Genomic DNA, 25602 nt, shown 5'->3' with positions numbered 1-25602 from the left:
AGCTTAAATGGGAAGCCAAAGCATCAGATCCCTTTAGATTATTCCTTTCTTTCATTGCAACATTCTTGTATCACTCACTCCCGAAAGTGTCACAGCGGTATAATACACTGGAAGGGCTCACAGTATAAAAACCCCACAGGAGTGCCTCAATTTTTAGTGTTTCTGGTTGAGCAAGAGTTCTCACACACTTAATGAGAGGAGAGCTCACAGCTCTCAATGCACTATGCAAATAGATGTTATTTAGGAGCAGTTAGTGTTGGCATGTTGCACAGCTGAGCTGACGCACCAGTCACTGAACACTAGTTAACAAATGCAAGGCTCCCCTTCGGGAAGTGGCTTATAAAAAAGGGGAAATGCAGAAATGAAGATCAAGAGAAGGATATTTCAGTACACCCTGCAAAAGCAGTGGTAATAAAAGGCTGAAGAGCAGCCTGTATGCATATTACAGAAACATGGGAAACTGCAACTGTGAACATTTGCTTCAAAACTGATGTCAAGTAGGTTTGGGCAGGCTTGGTTCATTAGCTATGTGGAGAGTTCTCAGCATTTGTGATAATCCAAAGACATTGCCAACACTCTTTCTCAAATAACTTGGCAATTTCAAAATTATAAAATACAATCACCTCACAGACTAGCCAGGGGTAACTGCCACCTGACTGCAACCAAAGCAACCTAACTTATAGATAGCCACACAAAAACAAAGGCTCGGTAGTCCTCTAGTCCTACTAAAGCATAATATGAGCTTTTATTTGCTTTCTGGAGATCATGCCACTTGACCAAAAGTCGTCTAAGCGCCTGTTTCCAACAGCACCGCACTGCAATGCCATCTTGTGCAATGTTGTCTCTCTCAATTCTGGGAAGCAAATGAGTTAAGGCAGCTTCCTCTTCCCCAAAAAGGATCACAGAAAGTTGTTCTAACAACTCTGAAAAAGGAACGAAGATGACAAATACGCAAGAGTTGCACACTGAGTAACTTGGATCTCCCTGTGTTACTCAACATGCACATGTGAACACCAGACTGCAAACGCTGTTGGAAGGCAGAGTCAGATCCAGCATTCAGTTACTGAAAGAGAAATCCTCACAAGTCTGCAGAGTATTTAAGAACACTTACTTTTCAGGAAAGGTATAAATTCCCAAAAAGGGGAATGACAACACAGGTTATTACAGAAGACAACTTCCACGTTATGTGAACATCCAAAGGCCTACCTTTAAGTCAGGATGCGTAGGTGCTAGACCTGGAAGTTTCATTAGCTAGTAAGGCTTGCCCTGCTTCAAAAAAAGTGTCTTAATGCCAGTACAGGAATAGCGGCAGCAATGCAGCTGCTTTATTTGATTGCCTCCCAACACACGGTAAAAATATTTTAAATACTGAATGGAAGTGCCTACAGTCATGCAGCTTTCCACACCATATCTCTTTTTCCGTCAAGCATATTTTCAAGCTCACCCACTAATGTGCATAATATCATGTTTTCCAGATATTCATCACCTATAAATTTAGTATCTTAATTTCAAGTTCAGAAATCAAAGTTATTTATACATGTACGCCACGCATGTAAAGAAAATGGCGTCTTTTGTAAATCAAAACCAACAGAACAGAGGGATAGAGACCTTGGGGGGGGGTAGTTTGACAACAATATTTAGGAAAAAAGGAATAGTTTTATTTTGTTAGATAAAAATTAGATTATTTTTTTTCCAGCTGGCATCATTTGTCTGTTACCTTTATACACAAACAGCAGCTGATTGGGAATTCACATTTAAACCAGACCCCCAGCTCTTGAAAACAACAATTTTCTGAGTATTTTTAGGAAGCCACACAGAAGCAAGATCTCACTTTCTTTGAGGGTTTTAATGCTCAGGAGACTAAAACTGCCATTTGTGAAACCTCATGCTTCCTGGCACAATAATCTTTTTTACAACTTGATTGCAAAAGTTCATTGGCTGAAGGACTGAAATTCAGGGTATATCTATGACAGTTTATGGATCAACTTGCTCCCATAGTTTGGGAAAGAGTCCATAAAAGCTTCTGTTTTAGTAACCACTGTCTAATCACTGTGGAGGATTTTCAAAAGTCACCACTGAAAACAGGGTTTGAAATTTCAAGTGCCAGATACTCTGTTTTACTGAAAATTTTATTTTTAAGAAATATAGGGTAAAAAAAAAAAGTGCCATTACTATCACACAGCAAACTTCCCATACTACAAACTCAGCATCACTGTGACAAAAGGGGTTAACTTATCAAATCCCATTAAATTATAATCAAGGGCCTTTGTATGCAGCTTATGCCCTTGCTTGCATTTGTCAAGGGATGATAACAGACGGCTTACAAACTCTCTTCTCATTACTAATTCATTTTTTCACACACCTGTTAATTATTAGCAGCACATAATTATTAACAAAAACCATGCATCAAAGAGGTTATTTGGATATATTGTCACCTACATCTGATTTATGCCAGTGGAGAAAACCACAAATATATTTCAATGCGCACATAAAGTTGGGGGGGGGATGATGTTAGAATTTTACTTTTTTTTTCCCTTTTTTCCCTTTTTTTCCTTTTTTTTAAACTGCAATTTGAAATCATTTACCAGGCAATGCCTTGTCTAGCTGTGCCTCTTCACCAGGTCTGGTGACTGCATTTGTTAAAATTATGGGGAAATTAACTTAAAAATTATGTAGAAATAAAATTATACAGAAATAAAATAATTCAGCAAATCTAGATTCTGGATACTTGTAGTTATTAAGTGTCTAATACTGGCACTGAACAAACAAAGAAAAAAACTAGTGGTCTTAACTCTGAAGTTCTGAATAAACATTAAACCCTCTCCATTACCTTTATCAAGTTCAATTGGAAATAATGTTCTCTGTTCCTCATTACAGAAGGCTGCTGCAGGGTCTCTGCTTAACATTGCCTCAAACAAACACAGCAAAGATGAATTCTGTAAAATTATTAACAAAATTTCTACAAAGAGTATGTAGAAACTCAGTCTTACTGTTAAAGATCATTGCCACTTATAAAAGCACTATGGAAAGAGAAAAGGCATTTTTAAATGCAATTGGTGACTATCCACCTCAAAATACATAATCTCGTCATGAACTTAAGAAAACATATAAAAGGACAACCCACTGACAGAGGAAACATAACGCAACATTTTGGCACAATTCTTAAACTTCCACACTGTCTCTCTCCCAGCTTAAAGGCTAAAAACCTTTTGAGCAAGGCTTTCCAAAAATGAATTAAGTTTAAAAAAAACATACAAGGGTTAATAATTTAAATGCTCTGAAAACAAGGTGGCCAACACACTTAGTGGAAGTGGACCGAATTTCCATTCTTTGGGGATGAGAAATGATAAATCAATGAATGTGATATGACAAAGATGGACATATTATGTTACTTTCCTGAAACACCAAAGAACAGACCAGAGCTTCTTAAGACAGAGAGGAAGACATACACGAGACTTTCTCATCACCCATCAACAGGAACATAGGAATAGCTTTGGATCGCAGTATTGTATCACAGTGTAGGAGCCAGTGGACCTTTGCTAAAATCTGCATTTTTTTACTAGGTACTTGGAGCACCCTCCATTCAAATCATGTTTTCCTGACTACCGTTTTAAAGAGAGATTTAGTATTTTCTTTTGAGTCATCATCACGCACTACCATTCCAGTTAGACATCAGCTATGAAATCTGGTTAAGAGATTTTTCCACCATTATGCAAAATCAGATCAAAACTTTGCTAAACTTTACTCAATTGGTAAGCAAGAACCGTCAGAAAGCTATGCACTTCCAGTGGTGTTTTCCCACAAAATAATTTCACTGACTAAACTCAAAATTTTAATATAAAAAAAACTTTTAAAAAATATGCACCTTCCAGTTGCCATATATTATTACTACTAGGAAACAAGCAAACAAAGACAGTTTTGCTGTCACAGCTATCATAGTTGTGCAAAATTTGCCAGAAGTTGTCCAGAAATTTGATCTCAGTATTCTATTCCTTACTTTTCTGTCCTTAGGGCTATTCATATTAATCAGCTGTAGCTCTCTACAGGAAAAGTCCATTAACCCCTGTTTTTTTCAAAGGCACTGTAAGAAATCAAACATTTCAGATACATAAGAATTAATTTTTTGTAATTAAAATTGCATTCAGAGTATTAAACATTGCATGCAAGACTTTAATTGGGTACTGTTAACATTAAGTTTTAATTGGCAGCTAAATTGCTGCTCTAGGTATTAACCCCACTCCTTTCAGATTAAACAGTTATAGTACAAACTAACACATACATAAAAATTCAAGAGGCCAAGGATTCAGCTGCAGGGAAAATAATCAACATTAAGAGAGCAGATGCATGTTAAAAAAAAAAAAAAGTTGTTCTAGACATATATTCAGGGCACATGAAAACCAAATCCAATGCCTCTTCTGAAAGTCAGAAGTCTAAAAATGAATGTACACAACATTAATGCCCCAATATTCATCACTTATTGAATTGCGTTACAAGTGACTAGAAAGCAAAGTACTCAGCTTTTGGCAAAGGATAACGTTCCATGTTAAAAAAAGGAACCAAAAATGTACTCATGTAGTGTGCATAAAGGACTCTTTTGCCAGTCTCAGAGAAGGAAGAAGGAAAGCAAGACCTTAAACAAATTCAATCTTAACACCAAACAGTGGTAGCAGAAAATGAATAGGGGATACTCTAATTTAATTTGGAAATGAGGAGTCATACTAAATACACACATTTAAAAAAAAAAAAAGTATAGCAAAATAAGAGTAATGAAAAGAAAATCTCTACTGACCAAGTGTCTCATATCCACTAAATACCTGTAGGAGTATTTAAACTTTTTAAAGATATTCCTGTTACAGTGTTAGGGGAAACCGAAACGTGCAGAGTTCGTCCAGTTATCTCTTTTACATGAAGGGAATGCTCACTCATTAAAATTTAACTTGCAAGGACAAAAAACAGTTTAAGAAATTAAAACCTCTTCTTTGTTCAAAAGCCTTGCCAGTTTCTGTTCTTAGTGATTTATTTAAATAAAATGTTAAGTAGTAGGTGTTAATAAAATTACACGTGTGATAAAATGACTATTCTTTTAAAATCTGATCTGTAATAAATTTTATAAATTCTGATTGCTAGTTATTCAAGCCGTCAAAGCTTTGCCAACAATAGCCAGCAGAGGTCTATTACTGAAGTAGTATTAATATAGACATCATCACCAATTCAAAGCAGATAATAAAGGACTGACACATTTATTATCATTATTAATTAACAGTTTTCTGAGATGGAATTAAATCAATATGCTGCTCTGATATCATTTTAACTAGTTATGCAAATCAAACATTTAGAGCCCATGAAAGGATATAAATGCCATTCAAAATTCACTTCACACTTATTACTGTAATATCAGAACTTTCAGGCTTTGCTAGTAAAAAAAGGACTTAATGCTCATTTAATTACACTCAGACATAAAGCTTATGGAATGAAAGTTGAAATAGCTGATTAGTTAGGAAGTCACAGTAAGGCTATAACACTAGGGATAGACAATGAGCTAATAATGTGAAAATGCAGAGCTTTTGCTCAGAGTTGTTCTGGCAGATCCTATTAAAAAGAACAATGACATGTGTAGGAGAAAATGTTTTAAAATTATAAAGTTGAAGAATCTTTCCTAAAGCTAGCAGAAAAAAAAAAAAAAACATAAGTTATCACTTATATAAATAGAAAAATGCTATGTTGAATCATGTAAGATTTTTTCTAATTATGCAATTACAGTATTTAGTCTTTAGGATGTGAAATTTTAACTATTTGTCTGCATAAACAACACCATTAGAGAACCCTCTTTGTCAGAGTAAGATTTTGATACAATTGCTAGCAGAGAATTAGCAACAACTATGCTGGCAAAGGGCTCCTGACTGACGCCATTGGAAGTGACAGTCCATCAAATGGAAGAGCCCATGGTAAGGTCAGCATTGAGACTGAGCTGGCTAGCAATGGCAAGCTCTTTGCTAACCACGCTAGCCAAGTGAGATCAGGTCCTAGCCACCCCTAGCAGCATCATGGAAGAAGAGCACCTCTGAGGAGCCGTCATCACAGGACAAACTGAAGGTGGCTGATAAAGAAGTAAAAAGACCCAGGAATAAGAAGCACACCATGGCTAAAGTATTATGTGTGGCTGCCATGTCGCCAGTGAGAAGCATCGTCCTTCACTTTATCCACAGGAGAGCTTACCAGGGATCCTGGCAGCTCAGGGTCTCACCGGTTCTGTGCAGTCTGCAGGGTAGAAGAGAATGAAAAACAGCCTGGGTTTTGCGTATTCGCTGCGAATATCCTTGATGGATATGACATTTTCAAAATGATTATGGGATCTTTACCTAGATTTTTCCTTCAGATGTCAAGCCTCTCATAGCTTTGCCAACAGAATACCTGCCTGACTTTCACAACACTGCATTAGGCTTGAAGTTTAATATAGAATTTAGTAAAACTGAAGGAGAGGAAGGGAAGTGACAGACTTCTCACTTAAAACAATGTCTAATTTTATCATGTTCACAAAACGAAAGCTTTGGCAACCGGGAAGGTTTCTACATTCAGTTTGCTTCATACTCAGGGACAGTGCTCAGCCTAGATCTCAAACTGAGCAGCCACAGAGTAGATTTATTTGCTAGAAAAAAGGGTCTTTTGCTCACTCTGGCAAAGCAGGATTTAAAGGATGAGGTAACCTTTTCATGAGGCTAAAAGACTGGGTCAGAAAGGCATCAGACTGCTACTACAGAATAAGGTAACTCAGATGTCATTATTCAAACTATTTACTAGAAATTAAAAAGCAACAATGCATACAAGGAGAAAGGTCAGAATTGTAAGAAAATGGCAAAACAAGTGCAACATTTAAGACTCTTAGCTCTGCATTAATTAACTCAATACCTAGGTAACTGAAAATAGGTTTGCTAAATCATCTGGCAATCAATCAGTAACGTGATGGCAACCATGGTCTGTCAAAGATAAAGGTACAATTGAAGTCTGGCCTCCCCATTCTTTCCTGACCCATTTCATGATCAGAGAGAAGCCTAGCTAATATCTGGGAGAAAATGTAAACCTATGAGCTGAGGACAGGTGAGTTAGCACTCTTCACAAAGGAGCCCATTGTAGTTGACATGTCATGGAATTTTGTAGTTGGCCAAATCACTAACTTGCAAATCTACTTGGAAAAAAAAAAAAAAAAAAAACTCTCTTTTGCACTGTCTGTATTACAAAAAGAATACACTCTTCTGTGATAAATCACTTTTCCACCCTGCCTCAAAACATTTATTTTAGACACTGAATAAAGGTCTGAACTGCATGCCCAGAGCGCACTCACAATCCAAAATAACTGGTCAAAGAACTTTTTTCCCTGTTTAACAACACTGCGGCGGGATAAGCCTGTCAAACACTAGTCAAACTGCCTGATATCCTGGATCAGTTATCAGGTGAAGAGTGCACTACGGACAGGAGGAAGAGGAAGCAACCTAGCAGTGCCCCTTTGAGCATACAAGGCAGTCTAGACAACATCCATTTTTTACAGTATGTCACTGGAGTATTTTACTTGACATAGATCTGTTTTTTCAAAATGATTTGGTTTAGATTAGACCTTCTGACCAAGACATTTCCTAAAGGCACTTTTACATCTGCCAGAGCACCCAGAAAGACTAGTACAAATATTTGCTGTCTTTATCACTGGTATGGAAAGGAAGAAACAACTTTTTCAGAATTCACATCTCCTGATACACTCTGGAAGTAGGGTTATAATTATCTCAGAAGTTCAAATTATTAACAGCTGTTCAGTTTGGAGGTAATGAAAGGGGAAAGCTTTGCACCATATAAAGAACTGGAACAGCTGGGCAAAATCTTAGCTGCCTTTAAAAATCCTATCAATTCTATAACCGACAGTCAAGTGATAGCACCTTTGTGACAAATACTCTAAGTCTATTGCCCTCAGCTCTCTAATGTCACGTAGCAGCTCAAGAGGAGGGAACAGTTTTGTCACCAGGAAGGTTGATAATATGCACCACAGTGTTCTGCTCGGCACTCTATTAACCATTACCACAAACTGTGAAAAGAGGCAGGGTAAACAGGCCAGATCAGCTCAGTGTACAAGGACAACATAAATTGACTTAGAACCTTAGGTCTTAACGTGCTAACAGGACTTTTTCAGTATCTGGGGCATGGGGATGACGCTTAACAGAAGAGCTAGCAACTAAAGTCCTTCTCTGACAGTGGAGAACAAACCACATAGACTATTCTGACAGCAGACCCACTAGCTAAGTAAATTGCACATCACTCCCATCAGTCATAAAGAAGCAGACAGACAACTATAATTTGAGGAGGAAATCAGGAAACAGAAACGAAAAAGGGAGAAAAAAAATCTAAATCCAGAAGAACAGCATGAAATTTGAAGACTGGTTTGCAATAACAGTTAACTTTTGGTGCCCTATCCTTTTCACTGAACCTAACTCAGTACAGTGTACAGATGCAGTGCAGCAGAAGCATGGAAGGGTTTTCACTCAAGCATTTTTATGAAAATATGGGTTGGTAGGTGGAAAAAGAATCTCAGCAAGTATGGGAAAAGTCTTCCTCAAAACTGTGTGTTCCATTTCAAAGTGGTTTTTCCATTAATAGTCCAAAATAAAAAAGTGAAGGAAAACATTGCAGGAATGGGCATTTTCAGTAAATTACTGATACTCAATGTCAAAATCTTACTGCAACTTGCTTACTTCTCCCACCTTCATTGCAGAAAAAAAAAAAAAGGCAATGTTTTTCTCTGGATGCACTTCCCTCCAAGATTTTCTCACAGAAAGCTGGCATAAGAAATGTGGTATTCTCCACATGGGTTGAAAACTGATGGTTTTAATTCTGAAGGCTTTCATCTTGCCCAAGTTCCTACTGTTAAAATAAAACCAGTGCATAATAGTCTTGGAGGAAAAAACAAGAGCTGAATTTTTCGTGGAAAGATGGCAGAGGGAGCATGCAACAGCAATCATAAGTAGAATTTTGATTATTTCATAACGCCCCATCCAGTCCACAATCAAATAGGATAGTAGCTGTATAAATACAAGCAGATACAAGCATCACTAGCACTGGAGAAGTAATAACTTCCATTAAAAAAAAAAAGGGGGCAGGAAAAAAAAAGAAAAAAAAAAGACAAGCAAACAAAAGACCTCAAAAGACCCCAGAGCTGTGCCTCTCAACTCCTAAGAATCCCATTCAACCAGCTATCACTTCTGCACACAACAGTAGATCCAACACAAGTGAGAGAGTGTTTTAGGACAAAAGCATCTCTAACCTAGAAGGTCAAGCTGAAACCCTGCTTGGGTCAAAAGGGACAATGAAATGCCAGATCTCTCCCTATCACTCAGGTTTCATTATAAGACTATCACTACCAGATATGCTGAATAATTACTCAAGGAATTATTGGCCAAAAAAAAAGGCTGCAAACTGTAACAAATCAGAGTACACTTTGGCCAAGACTAAGGTATTGGCAGAGCCATATATGAAATTTGCCAATTATATCTCAATACCTCTGGTCTAGGTTGCTTAGAAGCTAAATCTTTCTTTTTTTTTTGCTCCCTTCTCCTCCTACCCTCCTCCCCCCCCCCTTTTAAAATATATTCACTGAGCAAGAACAAAAAAAAAAAAATCATCCTCCTCCACTGCCAAATGAATCCCACAGCCTCCTGCCTTCTCCATCCCTTCCCTCCAATCCAAACGCTCCAGGCAGAACTGAAGAGCAAGGAAAAAGATGCACGAAGTCAGAAATAAGCAATTTACTAACCAAAAATAACCTGGCATGCAGTGATGCAATCTTTTATTATTTCCAATTTTCTTTGAGAGAGACAGACAGAAAAACAGAGGGTGCTTAGTCACCCGCATGTGTGTTTGCAACCATGGCTATAAAGTCAAGACCACAGTTATGGCTAAGCCACAGGGTAGATTTCCACTAATCTAGAAAATCTGAAAAGAAATTATAAGAATTAGTCTAGGCTGAATTTACAGGTATGCAAGTTTAATATTTCATTACTTGTAACTTCTTGGCTTAGCAACCTTACAGGTACATGCAATAGCAGAATGGGTCTTATATCCGTGCATGGTCCCAGCAGTCACATCTAGGCTGCTTTCTGAGAGATGCCACATCACCCGATGCTACAGTTTACCTGTCAACCCAGGATACAAAACCAGAAACCACAATATGGCTGAAAGTTCCCTTAAAGACATCCTGAATGTCAAAACACTTTTTTCAACTTGTTGGGCATCAGGACTCAGGGATTAATTTCTGTAGGACTGCTTCCTAGACAATCAGACACCAGCCAATATTGCTGCACGGGTTATTCCATCATAGATACAAGACTGCATTTGCTTTTGTTGAACTTAATCTTGCTTACTTTCTCTAACCTGTTCAGATCCCTCTGAATAGCAGCTCTGCCCAACCTATCTCACCAGTAAAGTGTTTGGTAATTTCAGAACATGACTACACACTCCTAGGCAGGCTATCTGCATACAACCTGGCAGAACAATGCATCATCATGCACAGCTCAAAAGGAACGGGTGTCTATCTAAATTGTGGTAAGTTTGTTAAGAAAAGTGCTGCTACACTGAAGGGTATCATAGAGGCTCAAAACTGCTGCTTGAAGAACCACACAGACCACAGAATCACAGAATCGTCTAGGTTGGAAGAGACCTCCAAGATCACCGAGTCCAACCTCTGACCTAACACTAACAAGTCCTACACTAAACCGTATCACTAAGGGCTACATCTAAACATCTTTTAAAAACCTCCAGGGATGGTGACTCAACCACCTCCCTGGGCAGCCCGTTCCAATGCCTAACAACCCTTTCAGTAAAGAAGTTCTTCCTAACATCCAACCTAAACCTCCCGTGGCACAACTTTAGCCCATTCCCCCTCGTCCTGTCACCAGGCACGTGGGAGAATAGACCAACCCCCACCTCGCTACAGCCTCCTTTAAGGTACCTATAGAGAGCGATGAGGTCTCCCCTGAGCCTCCTCTTCTCCCGGCTAAACAACCCCAGCTCCCTCAGCCGCTCCTCGTAAGACTTGTTCTCCAAACCCCTCACCAGCTTCGTTGCCCTTCTCTGGACTCTCTCGAGCACCTCCATGTCCTTCTTGTAGCGAGGGGCCCAAAACTGAACACAGTACTCGAGGTGCGGCCTCACCAGAGCCGAGTGCAGGGGCACAATCACCTCCCTAGACCTGCTGGCCACGCTGCTGCTTATACAGGCCAGGATGCTGTTGGCCTTCTTGGCCACCTGAGCACACTGCTGGCTCATATTCAGCCGACTATCAACCAGCACTCCCAGGTCCTTCTCCGTCAGGCAGCTTTCCAGCCACTCATCTCCCAGCCTGTAGCTCTGCTTGGGGTTGTTGCAGCCCAGGTGCAGGACCCGGCACTTGGCCTTGTTGAACTTCATGCAGTTGACCTCAGCCCATCGGTCCAGCCTATCCAGATCCTCCTGCAGAGCCTTCCTGCCCTTGAGCAGATCGACACACGCACTTAGCTTGGTGTCATCTGCAAACTTACTGAGGGTGCACTCGATCCCCTCATCCAGGTCATCGATAAAGATATTAAAGAGGACCGGCCCCAGCACTGAGCCCTGGGGGACTCCACTAGTAACTGGACTCCACTAGTAACTGACTCCACTAGTAACTAGTAACTCCAACTGGATTTGGCTCCATTCACCACAACTCTTTGGGCCCGGCCATCCTAGGCTTTCCATCCATTCCCTTTCTGTCAGCTGGTGAACTGCAGAAGTGATTCTGCAAATTCCAGCAAGTGACTTAGTTACCCTGAGAAGCATGACTTCGATGAAGATACTTTACTATGGGTTATGCAAACCTGTTAGGGATTTTGAAAATACACTTGTGCAGTTGGTGTGGATGATTGTAGTAAGGAAGATACAATATTGGAGACTACAATAAATCTAATACAGATATGGTATTATGTGCAACAATTTGCTGAGAAGACAGCATTGGTCACTCTGTACAGCAGCTCTGCATTAGCTATCATTTGGTATATCCTTTCTCTAGGCATTAATGCATTTCTACATTCTTCCTCAAATAAAGCACAACCTAAAACAACAGTACTATTTAACTTGATGCTTCATTTTGAGTAACTATTTTGATATGACAATGTTACTAAAATAGCTCTCTTTATAGTACTGCAATCCAGAAAAACAATGTTAGCAGATGCACTCATCAATAATCATAAAGCGGTAAGTTTACCTATACTCCCTATTATTTCATTATCAAGCAACTTAAATGTTAATGTAGTAAAGCCTCAAGGTCACTGTGAATGCTACTACTGTCATCCTTGTTTCACAGATAGGGAACTGAAGAATAGGCAGGTAAAGTGACATACCCAAGGACAAAAGGGGAAAAAAAGGCACATACATGAAGACACAACATGACTCCCATTTCTTGTGCTGTCATCACAAGAGTCCAGTTTTACAAAGAAGAATCCTATTTTTAATGTAATTTTAGGGAGTAGTTAGTCTTCTGATTCCTTACATAAATTTTAATGGTACAAGCACTTTTTGGAGTCTGTGACTCCAGCTAGATTATTATTAGTCCTGCTTTAGCAAGGAAGCAGCAATATGATTCTTCCCTGACAAGAAATACCAGCATAATTTATTGCATTATTACTCCTCTGAACTGAAAGCAATTAATTACCTCCAGCAGGATCCACAAGTGAAAATTCATCAGAGAAATGTGATGAAAAATGTACCCACTGCTTTAAAATAATAGGTGCTTAATGGTTTTTTGTTTGCTAGCTAATCTAGAGCATCTTATAAACAGCTAAGGATTGGTTATCAGTTGCAAAACCAGTTTTTCCTGCCTTATATTATTCTATCATCCATAATCTTGTAAGAGAGGAAGAAAAAACTGTAACATTCATAATAATAATAGTAAAAAATCATTTTTTTCATCACCAATTTTATCATAGTGAGATGTTTGCATGTACAACGTATGATAAAATATGCATGGATTTATGCTGGAAATAAAAAGCCTTTCTTTTTATTACAGTATCAAAGCCAAACTAAGAATTTTGCTGGAAAAGTTGGCAAACTTATCCTGCATTTGCACTATAGAGAATTTCCTATGTGTTCTGCAGGAAGGAAATGCAAAATGTGGTAGAAGGAAAAGAGAACAGAAGCCCACTAACATATATTTCAGAAAGCAAGTAAACGTAAATAAGTATCTGTGTCCTGCAAACCTCCCTTCAAGTTCAAAGTAACGGGAAAAAAAAAAGTGTTTCATGTTAATAAATTGGGCATGTACATTAAAGACAGACACAGAGCTAAATTCATTACATTTATTTCAGCTTTTCAGAATTATTCACATCTGTATGATTCGGTAATTGTTTTTTCTATGAAGTTATTGGAGTAATTTTGCTCTGTATATTCCCGATCAATTCCTCCTCTCAAGGGCACAGTTGAAAAGTGATATTTGAAAATGGTCCCTGATAGATTGCATGGTTAGTCAGCAGCAGAGACAAACAACCTAATCCAGCACAAATTAGTTCGGCTGCCAGCAATAGTTTTATACAAAGATGTAAATTATGTTGTCAAAATCGGTCGCTTTCTAGCTTGCTGCTCAGCTAACAAGAAACCACTTTGGCTGATAAAGATGAACACTAAGCTTTTCTCGCTTACAAATTTGCAAATCTGCCACTTCAGCATTCTGTTAGCCACAAACAAAACAGGCCCATATAATTGCTTCCTCTGCTCTGCAGTGGTATTTCTCTCAGATCTATTTCTCTAAACAAACAAACAAAAAAATCTTAAAGGGATTTTAGAAAGTGTAATAGCCTTGAAAATTTTGTTTAAAAAATGGCAACCAGGACAGCCATGATCACCTACTGTTAACATGCCCAGCAAAATCGTAAGACATGATACCCTGCTACAAACATCAACTAGTCATACCAATAGTGTAGCAGATTTACTGTATAAATGTGGCATCCACAGAACTTCTGAACACAACATAAATGTCTTAATAAAGGGAAAATCCACACATCTATTTTAATGTAAGCTAAAGTGTCTTTGGAACTGCTCTGGCTGACAATGGTCCATCTGTATCTATTACTTTTCACGTTGTTGTTAAGGGTAGAAAATATATCTGCTATTATTACACCAATCTGCCCACTTTAAATGTGAACTAGATAGATCAAACATTTGTATGAAAATAATAATGCATTATAACTGTAATTATATCCACTATAAGTCAAATAAATAAATTATAAATTACAATTACCCTTTAAAGTTGCTAGTCACACTATTTGCTTTAAAATTAATTGCAGGTGCTCCTGGATGTTTTATTACAGCCCCAAAGTTGTATATTTCAAAGAACAGTACAGATGATTCCTGTTTATTTGTTAAATTAAAGCTTTGTTGGTAAAATTACAGCTTAATTAATATTATGGGTACTGTATAACAAAATAGTTTACCTTGTGCATAATTTATTTCCACATGCATATCTCAGTACAGACCCATTACAGCTCTAAGGCAGCTAAAATAAAATATTCCTCCTTTGCTGGCATTTTTCTAAATCGCAGTTCACTAAATCAATATTATTCACTTGGTATTTTTAAAAGCAGTGTATCTTAATAATTACACAGCATTAGAGTAGGCAATAATTTCACTTGCTAAGCATATTAAATTTAGCAAACCATCAGTCAAATAGTTTGTTCTTCTTCAGAATTTGTAAGCAGAGAGTTGAGAGAGTTTGGAACCATGTTACTTTGGTGTAAATGTCACATATAGTTTAAGGCTGTGTATGTGACTCCCTAAGCAAGCACAGTGCCATATATCTTTATTAGTTTCATTGGTCAGTGCAGTGACCAGTTGTTTATACTCATTACACAAGACAAGGTGAACCATTTGGCACAGACCACAATCACAGCTAAAAACATATGACTTTGCAGAAAATAAAAATTGTAGAAAAGGCTACACACAGTGTTGTGTATATACGACCAGAATAAAATCATTTATTTGCTTTAATACTGTTTCAAGCTTCCAGTTTCTCAGACATGCCAAAGCAAATCTTTTAAACTTTTTTTTTCCCCTCAATATAATGTAAAATAACACTAATAATTTTACTACAGTTCATCATCAGTTTTCTGAAAAAAAAATGTGCTAGTTAAGTCAATGGAATAATAATCCACAAATTAGATGGTACTATGCATAAACCACTGTCACTGAGATTTTTCCTCATGCAGCTTTGCTCCACTCTTTTGAAGAACATACTTCTTACTCAATGGCTAGACTGTTATCAAATTGGTGATATATGAAACCAAATTCATTATAAATCAGTCGACTATATTTTCTTGCACTATTTTGACTACTGTATCTTGTACTGCCATGCACAAGCATTTCTTTCATCACACATATATAAAATAATTTGTTTCTAAAGGGAAAAAAAAGATTTGTTTCTTTTTCCAACATCCATCTCTATGGAGATTTCAAGGTAATCTAAAATATATTCTAAATCCTTCTTCCTGAAATATGACAACAGATGTGTGTCCTGGTGTTCAGCAGGAGGAGGGTCAAGACTGCGATAAGGAATAGAGGGGTGCATATACACAGCTTTCTCTCTGAAAATCCCTGTTAAACCAGCCCTTATTTTTACAAGGATGTATCTTCCACACCAGCTGACTGGTGTTCACTGATAGTCAGTCACAAGGATAGAAGCAAATCTGGCAACAGTCATGTTTCAGAGATTTTTCCTTCCTGATGTTGAAAACAAGATTAACTGCAGGAGAGACTAAAAGTATAGAATACACAGTATTGTGTCTGGGGTAATCTCCTTATGATATGGGAAGCAAGAGACAAGAGTCTGGAAATGACAATAGGAGGAAAAAAACGAGGGGAAAATAAGCCAGGTTTGGAGGGGAAAAGTAACAGAAAAATAGCGATGACTGTGAAGTGTGTGACAGCACTCAAGAGTGAAGTTTGGAGGCAAAACTATACAACTCAGTGTATTCAGCAACTTAATAAGTGTGTAAATATTTTCCCCAAGAATAACACCATCCACAGAACTTGCAATAGTCATCTACAGAAAAACTGAAGCCTCACCTTGCTACACTACACTAGGCTCAGCACCCTGTAAAAATGAAGAGAAATCTGAACATGCCATAGAAAAACGCCCCAAATGCTGAAAAGTTATGAACTGCTTGCTCATTCTCCGCCACATTTTCAGGAAGGAAACACAAACTCTTACTTTGAGAGTACAAACATGGATATATCATCTCAACTCACTTCTCAAGTCTTCTATCAGGTACTGATGGACAGTTGAAATGTAGACCTTAGCATTAAGCCGTAAGTACAGTTCCCCATTCTTTGTCAAAATACAATATTGACGCTGACTACAGTCTCATCCAGAGCATGCATTTGTTTACTAGACAAATACAAAGAGAGAGAGTAAAAAATATAGAGTAGAAATAAGAGAGGAATGTAGGAATGTCTTTGTATTCCAGATCGTTGCCTCCGGTCAAGCCAAAGCCAGACCCAATAATCACACCCGTAGCTTAGTATGTTAAGTGGAAACTTCAACTTAGCAAAATTTCTACTAATAACATCTAAAGTAAAATAGTCAATCTTTCAGTTTCTCTAGAAAAGTAACTAGCATAAATTTCTTATTAATTCAAAGGCTTGGTAACCACTGGCCCAAGCCATTAGTAACGGAATGTCTTAAAGCACAGTGGAAAAAGTTTTTTTCCCCTGCAGAGGAATTTTAATCATCCCATGCTAGCATAACTAAGGCAACCACAGAAACCAAGTTTTTAAAACCAATCTCCCTAGAGGCTGTATTTCTAGTATATGATATTAACAGCTTAACAAGTCTCAACCTACATGAACACCACTCAAGATCCCATCTTTTTCCTCTGTGTTCACATGCAAACTGAGCAAACTAAGTTAGTCAGGCTTCATCATACAGAAATATATTTCCACAGAGACATTAGCAAAATACACACACACAAAAAAAAAAAAGAGATTGAATCAAATCATTTATGTGTCGCAGACGTTTCACAAGAAACTGCAGCCCAGTGTGCTGTGGAGGAGGTCTGTGAGATACATGCAAGCTCAAAAAATCTGAGGTTCTTGAGAATAACGACAGCTGTGCAAAAAGAAAAAAAGATTTTGCATGGGTGACAGTTATGATTATGATAACAAGAACCGCAGTTTCTGTCATAGAGCACTACTAGATTGCTATCCTATAGCAATAGCTTCACCTTTACCTGCTGGTTCCAAGTGCTCAGTTTAAAGTTTCAAACCCTGAGGTCCCCTGAAACAGTGATGAAAAAAAATCTTACTAATTTCCTGAAGTTGTCTCAACTCCACTGGCACTTGTACTTCGACAGTCATGAGGATCAACATGACAGTTGTTGCAAAGCAACAGATATTGAAAATACTGGATATTGTAAGCAGTTAGTACATTCTTTACCAGCCGCAACTGATGGACAGTGATATCCTTATTGTTCAAGCTATTGCTGCTGCTTTAATAAATAGGTGAAATTATAACAGCAAGAGCTCTTGTTTGCTTTAGCATTAAAAGCTTCAAAGTTTTTTTCTCTTTTAAACTGCAGAAATATAACTAGATTGTATACCTACGTCCCTATTATAATGTTCTAAAAGATAAAATTTGATACATGCTATTTTTCTCTGTAACAAAATATTATTAAAATTTGTATTTTGAATAGCAACTTTTCCTTGGCTATTACAAGTAACGTGCCTGAGTTCTCAAAGTATAAACCCGTGCTGAAACTGGGCTGCAGCGCCGTGAATGTTTAAAGTCTGTTATCAGTAGCGCTGTTTGCGTGTATTACACAGCATTTATTTATGATTGTTTTTTAATAGAAATGCACACACAAAGTGTTTTGAGAGAAAACTTTTTACAGCTGCTTAACTGGCTACATTTTAATCTTTCTAGCCAGCCTGATAGCATTTTTTTCTCATTATTATTATTTTTTATCCCCATCCCCCCCCTTACTTTTGTTTTTGTTAGGAGGGCACGTTTAAGGGAAGATTTTCATTTCAGCCTATGCTTATCCAAGAAGCAGTCAAGGACACAGCAGCTGCAGAAACATACCGAGTTTCCACAAAAACTCCCTTCTCTAACTGGGGAAGAAAGAACACCAAGATATTAAAATGCTTCTTTTAAAGCGTATCTCAGATAGGTCTTTAGGTCTTCATCTCTTGCTGATGTCCCATGATTACAAGGTGTCCAAGTCCAGTCATCTACAGCATTATTCAAAAAAGTCACCTTAAAGGTAGAGTGAATAACAAAGCTAGTAGTCAGTGAATATGTATTACAATTGTCTGACCTGTGTTTATGTCACCGGATAAGTGCTTACACGCATGTACAAACAGCCAACTGAGATCTTCCCTTCGAGGAAGGGGAAAGAAAAAAAAAAAAAGAAAAAGAAAAAAAAGACAAAAGGATTCTGTCAGACAGGAGAAAGACGCACTGTAGCAGGTTCCATCCATGCCCCCCCACACCCCCCGCCGCTTTCCCTGGACTGTGGTATGAAAAAACAATGGCTTTTCTGAGGCTCTGTGCAGACAAGGCAGCTCTGAAAAAACTAATAGCCATGATTAATGACAATGGGCTAGAGGAGAGTTGGGACACAGCCGCCACATATATCATCCGTTCCCATCAGTCTCTGCTCCTCCCTGCCCCTCTTCCTACTACCAGCAAGGCATTATAAAAATGTCTTATCTGCTTTCGACTTTTTTTTGAAATCACAGCACCACTGAAAAAGAAGGGGGGAAAAGAAAGAGAGAGAGACAAAGAGGCAATAGGGTGAACAAGAAAATGGCATGTAAAATAACTATAAGATATTCCAGGGGAAAATGCATGAGCTGTAATCATTCAAGATTTCAGCAACTTGACTCTTCACATGCTGAAGCCACATTTTCAAGGTCTTATCTGCCATATGGTTCCCTGTTTGGATGATTTATTAGGTGTAGAAAGCACACTGATAAATTTTACTGCATTTCCCTGAATAGGCAACCTATGGTGTCAATAACAAAGCTCAGGCCGCTTTAATGAAAACTGTAAGCACCAAAGGGTAACCATTTATTTATGAGTCACTACAGTATTACTAAGACAAAATTTATCTTCCCTTCTCACGCACTCTGCAGAAACCAAATCTGGTCAAAGAAACGACGATCACATCCATATGTCAGTGACTTACTAACATGTCTCCTGCACACTCAGGGCTTGCATCCAAATAAACAGTTTCCATTTAATGACTATTTTTTCTAATGTAAAAGAGGCTCTTAAGTTTGAAAACATAGAAAAAAATACACTGGTGAAAACTTGCATACCTACAAAAATATTATGCGGTGTAAATTTTCTTTGTGCAAGACAAAAAATAAAACCTATCAAAAATAAGCATTATCATTTCCATGGTTTAAGTTTTATCTGTATAGGACCGTATCATCAAAATCACTTTGGATAATCTTGGAAAAAAGGAAACTGAAAACAAACGACAGCTCATAGATGTGAAAAACAGTGCTTATGGCTCCATCAAAGATTTCAGAAGATGAATAATTTGACACTTTGGCCTTAATTCGAAAACCATGACTCTTGACATTTCTTATCTTTTTTTTTCATTTTTCTTCTTTTTTTTTTCTCAACACAGTCTTTAGTCTAAAAGAAAATATTGCAGTTGTTCTGTTTCACACACTGAGAGTTACTTATGTCTTCTGCCCACATGCCTAAGGCACTTTAGATGCCCTCAAAAATTGCGGAAGATAGGTGTGTACTATAGGCACGCTACTTATATGCACTATTTGAAAGGCGAACTTAAATTCTTTGTTATTCATCCTACATGAAAATCATCAACTATTCAGACCTGATCAAGACCGACAGAACTGCTTGTTTCTCTTGCTCACACATATGTGCCCCATCTTCTTCCCACTTTAAAAACAACCAGCAAACCAAGTCACACACCCCCCATGCATCATTTGGTATGAATATCAGGATTAGCATGGACACAGGTGGTGAGGTTTTGGCTCCAGCTATTGAGTATTATTTTTTGTTTGTTTTTGTTTTGTTTTTCCTGAAGATATGCAACAGCATATGTAAATAATTAAGTTAGATTTCATTACTAGATCATTCATATAACTACTCGACACTGAACTAAGAAGTGCCACGCTTTCAAAAGTTCAACAGTTGTCACTGTATATTTGAAAAGGCCTTATTTTCACCAAGATACTTCAATGGTAGCTTCCCCATCACTAACTATGGAAAACCTTGCCCTTAACATCCACCTTTAGCACAGATACATAACGTGTTATCGGTACACATGTGTCCTTTTTATTATAACTATAAACCTACAGCATCAATTAATAGTTCTTGGCAGAAATCCAACTGCAAACACAGGATTTTAGTCCTTGGGGGCACAGAGCACTGTGTTTAAGGAGCCGGGCAGTTAAAAGACTGGCGTTCTACATGGGTGTTTAACCTTTGATTAGTGTTGCCTGAAAACGGCTTTCCATGTGAGTAGATGAATGCCATGGTGCAGGCGCAGAGCGGAGAGCCGCTCCAGCCCAGGTCAGCCTCTTTCACAAAGCCCGATCCCAAGGTGACAGGATACTGTGTCATGACCAATGTGCAAAACATCAAGAAAGACAAAGTGCGAGGTAATTAATCATTTTCTGAAGTACCAAGCATCTTCTTCCTTGCTGCTAAAAAAATTCCGTAAGAAAAGCATGCCCAAATTACCACAAACAGTTTTTCTCAATTTAACACCTCAGTAGAAGCCAAACAGTGCACTCTGAAATCCTCAGTGGAAACCATAACATATATTATCATTCTGCAGATAGGGCACTGGTGTTCCTCCCTCACTCCCTTACCCCTCACAGAAGACAGTTAGGAAGAAGAAATTATTTTCCACTTCATTTTTAAGTGGAGAGGGGGATGAGGAAGGAAGGGCCTGACACATCTCAGTATCTAAATAACCCATCCTGCAGAGTATTGCCACAGGTTCTTCTGTATTTTCCCCCACTCCCAAACAGAGGGTTCGTCTCTACTGTTCTACCCAACTAGTAGAAAATTGCTGATAAACATATACCAATGTAAAGTTATGGAGGCTCACAGTGAAAACTGCTGTGTTTTTTGTAGTCTTTATCCAGCTCTGTGTCACAGCTTTGAACATCAGAGATTTCATACATGTGACAAAACAGTTAGTCATCTTCATCCACACCTTTCCCATTTGAAAGAGCCTAATGGGAGTCTCCACATGCCTGTCTTTTCCAGGCAGGTCCCTAAAGCTGACCCTCTCCCTTATCCCCCCCCAGCACACAGTTCCCACTAGCTATGGAAACTGACCCCGGGAGCAGATTTACCTGTGAATGACATAACCTTCTGTCACAGCCTTTCTGTAAGTCAGTTTTATTGATTAAGAAATGTACTCCAGCTATTTTAGCCAACAACCATTTTTATTTGGCTTTCCTCTGGTGATATTCTAGATATTCCCTGAAAGTATCAGGGCAGAAAATACATGCCAGACTACTAGTTGTAAATTGGTGCCAGGATTGTAACCCATCAGCTGCAACCACCCATGCACACAATCTTTACACCCTCCAAAAATAAACCCTACACTGAGCTGCCCAGTAATAATCTTCAGGACCATGATAGTTTTATAGTTAAGGGTGAAAAATGTCTCTAATCCTATGTTTAAACTGAGCACTCTTTGGGAGCAGAAACTGTATTTTTACTGTGTGCCTATGCACCAGAAAGGTCTGCAACCCCAGTCAGAAATTCCTCAATACCTCCCCATTACTAACAGTACATCTCTATTTTTTCTCAGCAGATACAGTCAAGGGGGAAGGGAGGACAGTCTCTTAAAAGCGAAGCTACTTACCTAGGTGCCTGCACTTTCGTTTTTTCATTAAATTTATTTCTCCCTACAATACCTGTCTGGTTTAAAAATATGCCTCAGTTCCTATAAATTACCATAAATAAACCAGTGGCTGAACAGCACCTTTACACAGACACACATGTAGTAATGAACACCTTCAAAACATTCTGCCAAGCGATACAACAGGGCATGCATTTTCAGAGCAAGTAAGCGTATCGCAACAACTGTGCATCCCACCATCTATCTTATAAGATCTACAATATTATCTGTGGGTCTGTTTTGTACAATGAGGTAGAAGAGCACAGACCATGATGCCAAGGCTGCAAGTGGGACCCTCCCCTCCTGTGAGAGCACAGCTCACTTCAGCTCAACTTTGAATCAGGATTATGCTGAAACTGAATTATAGCTTTCTCCCCCCGCACGCACATTTATGCTATTCCCCATGGACTGTTTGGGTGTCAAATCTGCATAATCACTGTATATTATTTTTCAATAACCATAAAGCAGGCAAATCACTGAGGTGCCTGACAACCATTAGCCAATAAGTGCGCAAAGTTCTTCACATTTTTCATTTGGTGGTTATTTCCCCACAGCTGAACTATAAATACAAACCACACTTTTCCTAACTGTTTATAGTTACTTAGAGCATGTAATACTCTTTCTCCCCTTCATCCTCAACTTAGCATAATATACTTGACTACAGATATACCTGAAAATATTACAGTCATGAAAAGAACTCTACACAAAGACTATGACTTTGGCTCTGGTATTTCATGTAAGTCAACTGCCCAGTAAACATAACGTACGATGGAGGAGATACTGCCTAGAGAAGAAGAAACTGCAGGGCAGCACAGAGAACAAGACTTGAAAAAAGAAATGGGATGGAAAGGACAAACTAATTTCTGTTACACAGTAGTAATTGTCATGATTTCCCATAAACATGACACGGTACTTACTGCATCACTCAAAACATGGAAAAGAACAAAAGGGTATAGAAGACTGAGGAAACAAATTGGAAAAAGTCTTTTAGTTTAATTTTGAGTTTCTGACTGTTCCAATTTTCTTCCTATTCACTTAAATTATTTATTTTTTTCAGCACCAGTCATTTCAATGTTTCTGTACAAACACTGTGCCTCAAAGTTTACACAGACCAAGGCAGTCATTAGAGTACAGCATTCAAGCTATTTTACAATCACATTTAATGTCAATAGCAATGCACAACAAAACACACCTTTAGTACTTCTTTAATGGCTATACTAATTTTAATTAGGAATGGGAATAAAATACTTGTTTTTAAAATGTCTTTTTGTAGAATTCTAAAGGTCAAGTTGAATACATCAGGAATTGTATAAACTTTGGTTATATAAACTTGCTGTTAAGCCCTCTGACATACGGTTCTCTTCTGTATAAAGCCAGACTACTATATAGTTGAAATCTAACTACCCATCATAAACGCCTTCAGTATGTTTGAAATAGCCTGTCGGACAACATGGTTCACACACTGACATCCCAGGCTGATTTATGAAAGATCAAAGGCTGTAGCTGGTAAGTATTAAGAGGTACACGTTTTACGGAATGAATAACTTTCCTCATTCTCACTAGTTCTTATGGTTTTTACAACAAATTGCCTGGCTCTCAAGAACAGTCTCATAAAAAGAGTGAAAAACACTTTTCTATCCCAAGCTTTCTAAAGACTTGAAAAAAAAAGTTGTAGACACTTTTGAAACTATAAATTTAAACACTTCTAGAATTTTAAGAGTAGTACTAGCCTAAATTTATCTCATACATATATTTATACTAAGTGGTCAATGAAAGCATAGGAACAAACAGAAGATAATTGAGAGACTTTTTCCTTTGATTTTGGGCCTTTAGATAAACAGAATATTCTCCAAAAAGTATATTTTTCCAGATGGGGTCGGTTCTGTGGAAGACTAAAACCTTGGATGTTATACAGGCGAAACTGTAATGACCTCCAGGAAGTGAAATATGGTTGCTTTTGTCATTATCAATTACCTTCTAAAGCTAACATAATTTCAATTACCAAAATAAAGGCAGCTAGCCAGAACAAAGGATGTCCATACTTAATTTTTAAAACTAGTGGCAACTTTCATCATTACATCATCGTGGTGATCCGCTGGCCAGAGAGAGGCCTTCAGAGAGCTTTCTGCTGTTGACCTGCAACAATGCACTTCCCAGCATGGCTAGATCCACTGACAAGACTGTGTTTTGGGACTGGCATTTTGGGAGGAAAAAGTAAAGGAAGAGGAACAGAGTTTTTTCTCCTTCAGTTCTTCAGTTGGCAATCTAGAGGAAAATACATGCATCACAAAGCACTAATACTACGGAAAAATCCCTATGCCAAGAGACCTTTAAGAAAAAATAAATCATATATGCTACATGAGAGAGATAGAGACACACATTACCTTACCCAGAAGGCATCTGTGACCCTTACGATAAGTTTTTTTTTTTTCCCATTATACAGGAAAAATATAGCTTTTCTGAGTCTCCATATCTGAGTGACTATACTGTGGAAGACAGTAAAGAGCCACTACCAGTTCTGCACTACTTGCAAAGAGCTCTATTTCTCAGAAGAAAGGAATGAAGGAAATGTAAGAACGAATGAGGCAGACAACCAACAGACCTATTTTGTATAAGTTGCCTTAAACAGGAGCCAGGAAAAATATAGGCAGATAGACTGGTACATAGACATCCAGATCATTGAAAGCTTTCTTCCTCTCAGCTGAGAGAGAACATACACACACACACTATATTGTGCTGCATGATGTCCTATAAAAACATCAAGTCTAACATTCTCTTCTGGAAGCTTGAGGTTTAACACAATATAACCCAAACTGAGGTGTCATGAATCAGCAAAAAGTAGAGAAGAGGCTACTGACAAAGGTAGCGGGGAGAGGGACGGTGTGATGTTGTTTCAGAAAATTCATTAAAGTTTCAGAACTAAGTGAGCAGAACTACACTCAAAAAAAATGGCTGCAGTGCCTCAGAATTAAGTCTGGGCATCAAATACTCTTGAAATCTTTGTTTTAAACTGAGACCAAACATCATGAATGTCCTGATTGAAAGTGTCACAGATTTCACATGTGGTTTTCTGACTTTCAGGTATCAGAATGCACAGCCATTAAAACCCGAATAGGTAAATTTTGTTACTCACAGGATTCAACATTTTGCCTTCTCTTCCTTGAATATATTTGCTAATTGATGACTTCTTGCAAACATGGGCGTTGTCTTTAGTTACTTCTTTCTCAGCTTTCCAGCTACTTAGATGGGAACTACGACTTCAACAATCCTGTCCCTCATAGGAAAACTCCTATTTTCCAACAGGGGAAAAAAACAACAACAAAAAATACTATGAGATTCAAAAGCATCATTCTAGATTTCCGTGTTTTCCTGGAGGCAGCCCCCTAACATAGTGGTCCATCACAGAAGTAGAGCAACATACAACTTCAGCTCCCCTAAGCACTGGGCTAAATAAAACCAGGAACACAAGTTCAGACATTTTGAAAGCAAAAGATATGTTATAATGCATGAAGCATCAAGGTCATAGCCTTATTTGCTGTAATTCTTTACATATATATGTGATATAGGAATGGATTTTCTTAGAAGTCACATCATCCCCTTAGCTTATAGGGAAGTCTTAAACTTCCTTGAATTGGGAGGGCAGACTTCCAGTAAAACTGAACTGCAC

General features: G+C 38.1%; 2 protein-coding genes across 7 annotated transcripts in view; both read right to left on the bottom strand.

Annotated features, from left to right (window-relative positions):
• The window catches only part of LRMDA (leucine rich melanocyte differentiation associated), a 668732-nt gene that overhangs the window by 560518 nt on the left and 82612 nt on the right, over positions 1–25602 (bottom strand).
• The window catches only part of LOC308197317 (uncharacterized protein), a 296269-nt gene that overhangs the window by 235804 nt on the left and 34863 nt on the right, over positions 1–25602 (bottom strand). For 5 of the 6 annotated variants that reach the window (XR_013952802.1, XR_013952803.1, XR_013952805.1 and 2 more), the window contains exon 2: positions 25069–25224. The exons of the other annotated variant lie outside the window; for it this stretch is intronic. The gene's annotated coding sequence lies outside the window, so the exon portion shown is untranslated. The remainder of the gene's footprint in view (positions 1–25068; positions 25225–25602) is intronic. 6 annotated transcript variants of the gene reach the window in all.

Source organism: Anser brachyrhynchus (assembly GCF_964034855.1).
Source record: "Anser brachyrhynchus genome assembly, chromosome: 6".
NCBI lineage: Eukaryota > Metazoa > Chordata > Aves > Anseriformes > Anatidae > Anser > Anser brachyrhynchus.
This window is presented reverse-complemented; position numbering and strand designations above follow the sequence as displayed.